Source organism: Calidris pugnax, unplaced genomic scaffold (genome assembly GCF_001431845.1).
Source record: "Calidris pugnax isolate Ruff unplaced genomic scaffold, ASM143184v1 scaffold24, whole genome shotgun sequence".
NCBI lineage: Eukaryota > Metazoa > Chordata > Aves > Charadriiformes > Scolopacidae > Calidris > Calidris pugnax.
In genome coordinates, this window is record NW_015090922.1 from 22,694,024 (window position 1) to 22,700,841 (window position 6,818).

General features: G+C 39.5%; 1 protein-coding gene across 1 annotated transcript in view; it reads left to right on the forward strand.

Moving 5' to 3' along the window:
• RGS7 (regulator of G-protein signaling 7) overlaps positions 1 to 5,919 on the forward strand; it is a 242,183-nt gene extending 236,264 nt beyond the window's left edge. The window contains exon 19 of the mRNA XM_014950922.1: positions 3,106 to 5,919. The gene's annotated coding sequence lies outside the window, so the exon portion shown is untranslated. The remainder of the gene's footprint in view (positions 1 to 3,105) is intronic.
• The last annotated feature ends 899 nt before the right edge of the window (positions 5,920 to 6,818 follow it).

Sequence of the window (6,818 nt, forward strand, 5' to 3'; positions counted from 1 at the left end):
AAGTGCACCAATAGAGCCAAAAATTAAAACCTTGTTTAGAATTTGCCCATGTACTTCTAAATGTTGATGGCAAGGTTACATTGAGAATATTAAGGGTCTCCTTTTCATTCTTCAGACAAGCATCTACTATGTCTTCTGACTTTTCTTCCAATTTTTCTTTAATATCATTATCACAGAAAACATTTTTCTATGTGTGACATATGCTACACCTCTCAAAACTGGCCTGTTAGATGTAGTTTCTCAAATCAAAGTTTGGCTAAAGGGAATGCTATTAACGTTGTGTCTGAAAGAAATAGCTGCGCTCAGCTCTTAAATTATGACCCACAAGGGATGATCCTTACATCAGTCTGTAAATGGAGTGACTCTGGAAATTTCCTAGAAGTAATAATTATGAAAAGTCTACTTTGCAGAGCTGAAGTATATTCTGGAACAAAGTTTGAAAGAAATATCCTGTAAAACTAAAAGATCTGCATAAGAACGTGGCATAATTCTGTATTTGGGGCTGCTCTGGATTCTGTGTATTAAAAGCTTATTTTCCCAATGAGAGAACAAAGTGTAATTCAGAAAAAACATGGAAGAAGATCTCTTTATGGAGGATGTATCTTCTAAGTTGTTACTTTTCCAACTATAAGATAAATTAGAACTACTAATACCCGGAAAAAGAGCATATGTTATTATTGTTCAGATGGAGACTTCCTATCTTTAAGAAGCGTAGTATTCTCTGAGGCAGGGAGGGGAGGTAGAGGACAGGACCATCCAGAGAAATCCTGATCACTGCAGGGTTTAGGAGAAAACTTGTCCAAAGACCAGCAACAGCCAGGGAGCAAGTGATGTATAATACAGAAAAAAATGTTATGACAGCTCACTGTGTCTATAAGGGAAAATTCAACTAATTCGTAGAATAAGATTATACAAGTCAGATCAACTAACTAAAACTAACTTTTGGCCTGCTTTTAGGTCAAAACTTCCTAGTTTGTGTGATATCACAGTTCATTCCCGAGATGATGGAATTTGGTTATGGTCATCATCATGGATGACCATGGATTATCATATGGTCATATGGCCATGTATTTACACTTCAGGGAATTTACAACTCCTAAATAATCAATTGTTGCAGATAAGAATAAAAAAATATTTCACAGATCCCACAACAAAAGCTTGTGTGGCTTTCCAGTGAGGTATTAAGCAAATTGTTTTAACAACTAATGGAGAGGTCCTGGTATAATAGTTTTAATTAACTGGTTTATGCAGTTCAGTATTACAGGGAACTCATACATATTTACAGAAAGTAGCCTGTATATCTGTGAAATTAAGTACAAATCACTTAATCAAAAAACCCAAAAGAGTATGCTCAATATTTTCATAGATTATGTCCAGGGCTGACAATCATGAATTGAACCAAACACTTAATTTCAGATATGATAGTTTAAATTATATTCCAGTGCCACACAGCTGCTGAGACTTTTTTGACCATTTAAAAAGAAAAGATGTCTTAGTATAACAGCTTACCTCTTACATTAGAGGCAAACATAATTTCAGGCTCAACGACTGTCAACAAGCTGTTAATTTAATGTAGGTAGAAGGTGGCAGAGTTAAAACTAGACACAGGGAAAAGAACGTTCCAAGAACGACATTTCTTTCTTACGAAGAAGTGAGTATTAATACTGTCAGGTGATACGGTGAACCTGATGGATGAGCAGTCTCACCCAACATCGCAGATCATTACTTCCTTTCAAAATTATACAGTCAGGGAAATATTCATCCTAATTTCTTCATCTTGTATTTCAGAGCACAAAGAATAAAATAGTTCTTACTTTTGTGAAGACCCACTCTTGATATATACTGCATTTGAGCAAATGCTTGAAACCAACTTGCAGATCCCTGTGAGCATAAATTTGATAATGACAATAGATATTAAATTGTGTAATTCCACCGAGTTATAATACAGCAGATGACTTAACAACTCATAGATACAGCAGAATAAATTCATTTACCATTTACTGCATAAGATGTAGCATCTTCATAGTTACAGTATTTCTTACTGTATGTCCTTGAAATCAGTTTGATTTTTCTGAGTTGTGCACTTAAAATGCACAATACAATTAATGTAAGTATTAAATATCTAACTGGAGAGGTAGACAGAGCCACTTTCTGGTTAATGTTTCTTTCTAGTAATGTTAATGTTTTATGATCTATTTATGTTACATTGTCAGGGTATGCCTGTGGTATTTTGAGGAGTGATGTAAGCTTGCTGTGCCAGCTCTGCCCCTGTTGGATCAGAGCCACAGTAGGATGGCCCTAGGGGAGCTAACTCCTTTTATATGGCCTTAGGAGAGCTAATTCCTGTTATGTGGTTTCAGGGCTTTTGTCTGGCTCAGATAAAGCTCAAAGCTGCCTGAAATATACCGTGGTGACATACCCTACACCATCTTCTTCACGCTGTAGACCTAATTATTGCGGGACAGTCATTATACCTGATTAAAAGGACTTGCTAAAAACCTGGAACTTGCATCCTTGCAACAGGAGGAACGATGAGGAAAATAACAATGTGGAAATTCAAACACCTTCAAAGCAGTGCTTTGCAGTTATGTGTAAATACCTTACCAATGTTCCTTATAAACAGTAAATACAGTCTAAGCAAACCACTAGCTGCGTTCATGGAAAATCTGCTTTCCTGCCTAGATGCAATCTGCCTCTTACTTTCTTACCTGAACTTTAAAATAGCTTTTTGCCTCTGTGACAGGGCTACCACAGTTCACACATTCATCTTTAGCAGAAGGCACGCTCGCTTGTGGTAGCTTTCTTCAAGTTCTGGGTATGACCAACAGCAAAAACCTCAGCGTCAAATTCTCCTCAGCCAAAACCAACCTCATTCAAAAATGGCCTTTAAATTTTCTGGCATATTCTCTAAAGCAATCTAGCTGGCTGGCAGTGCAGGTGTTTAAGTGTAAGGGCTTCCTGTGGTTTAAGATTTGACAGACTCCAGTTGGTGCCCCTAGTTATTTGACAGTGATGTGGCAACACTAAGTGGTTGCTGATGAACAGGTTTGCAGTGATCATGCCTCTGTTTTCTGTTTTTGTTTTTTGTTTTTATCTTTTCCTCAGGGGAAATCGCTCACATCAAAGAGGTTAACCAGTCTAGTGCAGTCCTACTAAAAGGATCACCTTGTAGCATGGAAGCAGACTCAAATCATTATACATACTTTGTAGCTCACTGATTGCCTGACTCAGAGGACAGTAGAACAAGATGTTGCATGAGCAAGGACCTGACTTGTTTTCTTTTGTGTATACTAAGGCATTACAGACTCCGAGGGACTCTCTAGCCTTTCGATGCCTCCATTTCGAAAACTGTCTGCTCACTTCCTCCTTCATATCAAGCTGGATCTATGTCTTTTTATTTTCTGCAAGCTCAAGTACAGTGAAAAAAAAGCTTCTGCTAGGCACAGTTTATTAAAAAAATACGTCAATCAAAACTGGAAGAAATGTAAAAATTGCATATATTAATAAATATACATATGGCATCACATTTATTGCACAATGAATTAGCACAGAAGGTTTCATTTCACTGATGTATTCACATTGAGAAAGAAAGCCTGTGTCTTTGTCTGTTGTCTGTATATTCTCTGTTAATGTTTCTTGCATTTATTTTTATACCATATTTAAAAAAGAACACCTTTTACTCCAGATGTATTAAAGTTGATCCTTTCTCTGTAAATTTGTGTATGTTTATATTGTTGTTTTATCTTTCATTAAAAGATGCAGAATCTCTTTCCTTTGGGAAGTTTGAGATTTTAATATTGAATCTGAAGATTAGTCAAGAGCAAAAAAAATCCCCAAAAGTTTCACACCTTGTGCTTTCTAAAGTGACATGAAATGGCATTTTCTTTCTCTCAGTGACACCGAATCAAACACACTTTATTGACAATCATTTACTTTTTATTTTATTTTTATCAAGCTAGCAGCAGAGAGACCTTTCCAGCTTGCTCATCATCACATAAGCAAACCTTTCAGTAAGCCAGACCGGTGAGCACGGCCTGCTCAGCGATCCAGTCGCTACCCCACACCGGATCGACTGAGCCGCATTTCCTTAGAACGGGCATCAACAAAGCTGGCTGAGAGCACAGGTGCATACTTGCTAAATAGGAAGGACAGTGTTGTTTTCTCCTTGCTGTCACTTGTGATACAACGCAACGTTTTAAGCCGAGAAGGGAGTAGTTTGGGAGTGCTGAGTTGACTGTTTGTAGAGCAAAGCTTGGCTAGTCACTCAGGAGGCTGTCCTTTTAATTCGGGGGCTCCATTCAGGTGTCCTGTAGTATGTCTGCTGCTGAGGCTCCTCACACAGATACCTATTGACGGATTTATGAGAGCATGTAGCTGTTGCCTGTGAGACAGCAGATATGGCGCTTCTGAGGCTAAACTGAGCTGGAACCAGAAACCTCTGCTGGGCTTAAGAAACAGCACTTTTGACCGAGAGAGATGACGCAAGGACAGTCGGCAGAATCTCTGAGTAGAAAAGCAATGATGGGAACTAAGTCAAATGACAAAATGCTTCTATCTCCAGGGCATGGTAGGGTGCGTAGGACAAACAAGCCTCTTTAGCAATGCCCAGGATAGACTCAGGACAGCCAACTCTAGTGCCATCTGTCATACTGCCTTTGGTTTGATATTGAGAAACAGGAGTCTTGTCTCAAAGGAACTACAAAAGCTAAAAATGCACACACACACACAAAGTGGGACAGTCATAGACACAATCAGGCAATAAATTTGAATACATTAATGCTAGAGTTGCCTCACTTAGCATCGGATACCTACCCGAGCTGTTGCTGCCGCTAGGGACAGGGCTCCTCCCAGAGCAGCTGTGGGCACAAGGGAGCTGAGGTGCCTTCTGCAGGGAGCGCTCACTTCTCCTCTGCCTCTGTCTGCCACCCTGCAGCCACAGCCCTGACTGCAGCGTCTCTGAAGAGGTAGTCTGAATGAATTCAGGACCAACCACATTATAAATCACCATGATTTTTTCTCGGTTGGGGTTTCTGGAGGGTTGGGGTTTTTGTTTGCTCTTTGTTTTCACATGCCACTGTTTCTGGTTTCTAGCTAGGAGGATAATCACTGCTTTAAAGTGTCTCAGTTTTTGTTAGCACAATTCTACTAAGCTTTTATCAGAAAACGTTGAAAATGCCCCATGAGAGCTTGATTTTATCTAGAGCTCCATCTAGGTCAACTCAAAATATTCACAGTCTAGGGAGGCCAGATGAATTTTAATAAATAGCCACATTGAACCCTGGATCTTAAACTCTGAGATTTAATTTTCCTTCACCACAGAAATGTGAGCTCTGAGGCCTGAACTTGGGGCCAAGCAATCCACAGAAATTTGGGCTCTGTTTCACTTCTCAGTGCCAAATAGAGATATTTATTTCCAAACTCCTGCTGCCACCAATTGCATCAGCTGGTATATTGCCTTTTTTGCCTTAGGAGTTAACTGATTAGATACTAGTGTCTGCTTTGAAGAATCAGTCCCTTCTAATAACTAATGTTTCAAATTCATGCATTGGATATTTCACGCAACTTTACCCAAATAATTTTTTTTTTTTTTCAAAATCACTTTGGAACAACTACTGGCTGATGAAAAGATGTGGGGCATTTGTATTCCTGAACCTTTTTTGCACTTCTTCTAGTTTTTTTCTTTCAGTAAATATGGAGTCTCTATTGAATGGATGGCTTTTCCTGTATTGGACAGGATTTAACACAATGTCTGTAAAGTACAAATGTGCATTACTAATAATTATTTCAAAGTAGCCAGGGAGCTATATCAAGGTTTTACTTGAGTGTGGGTTCAAGTGATGCAACTCCACTGTTACACATGAATTAATTTGGCCCAAACAGACCAAATAAAATCTGTTCTGCAACCAGTTGGCTTTTAAAGGGTTTGTCTACAATCTTTTGATACCTTACCTGATCACTGTCATCTGCCAGTATTGGGAATGGAAACTCCAAGTAGGCACAAACATCCTTTTACTTCCCCACAGAGAATAATGTTTTTTTCATATTTATATAAAGATCTGCTTCCAAGAATTAACTCAGATTAAGGCAATTTTGTACAACCACCAAACAGCTAATATCTGATTTTGGTTACACAATGATATATCCATTAGGAACTTTAGTGAGGCCATGAGTCTGCTGAGGAAAAACGGATCAAGAGAGAAACCCAATCTGAATGCACTACATTTCTGGTCTCCTGGAGAAGAGCCATCAATCAGTGCCTCCTGTCCCTGTCCAGGAAGCTGGAAATACCCCCTCTTGGGGGATATTAATTGTAATATTCATTAAAATAACCACTTGGAGCTGGGAACTTCAGTCTGAGAACAAGGATTCATCAGTCTCTTTTCTCGTGCACCCTTGTGCAAAAAACAGCTCTTAAGCCTGCAGGAGAAAGAAGTGTTTGCTGGTGCTGCTGCACCCCTGAGACAGTTTGGTGCTTCCAGACCAGCCTGGGAGGGAAAATGGCCAGTGGGAAAGACAGGAGCTTCCCTGGCACCCACCTGAGAACAGCAAAACATTTGCCCATTCTTCCATAAGGTGCAATTAAACTGTCCTTTGACCCTACAAAACGGAATAAAGAGGAAAAAGGCCTTATAGAATCAGAATTGTCCAGGCCGGAAGGGACCTCCAAAGGTCATCTAGTTTATGACCTCCCCCGTTTAAGGCGACTCCCCGCCTCAAACAGTGATGAGAGAAATTGCAAAATGCTGGGCTGAAACAGTAGTGGAGACTCGCCAAAAATTAATGAGCTGCAGGTGAATACAGGAGTAAGAAATGGAATC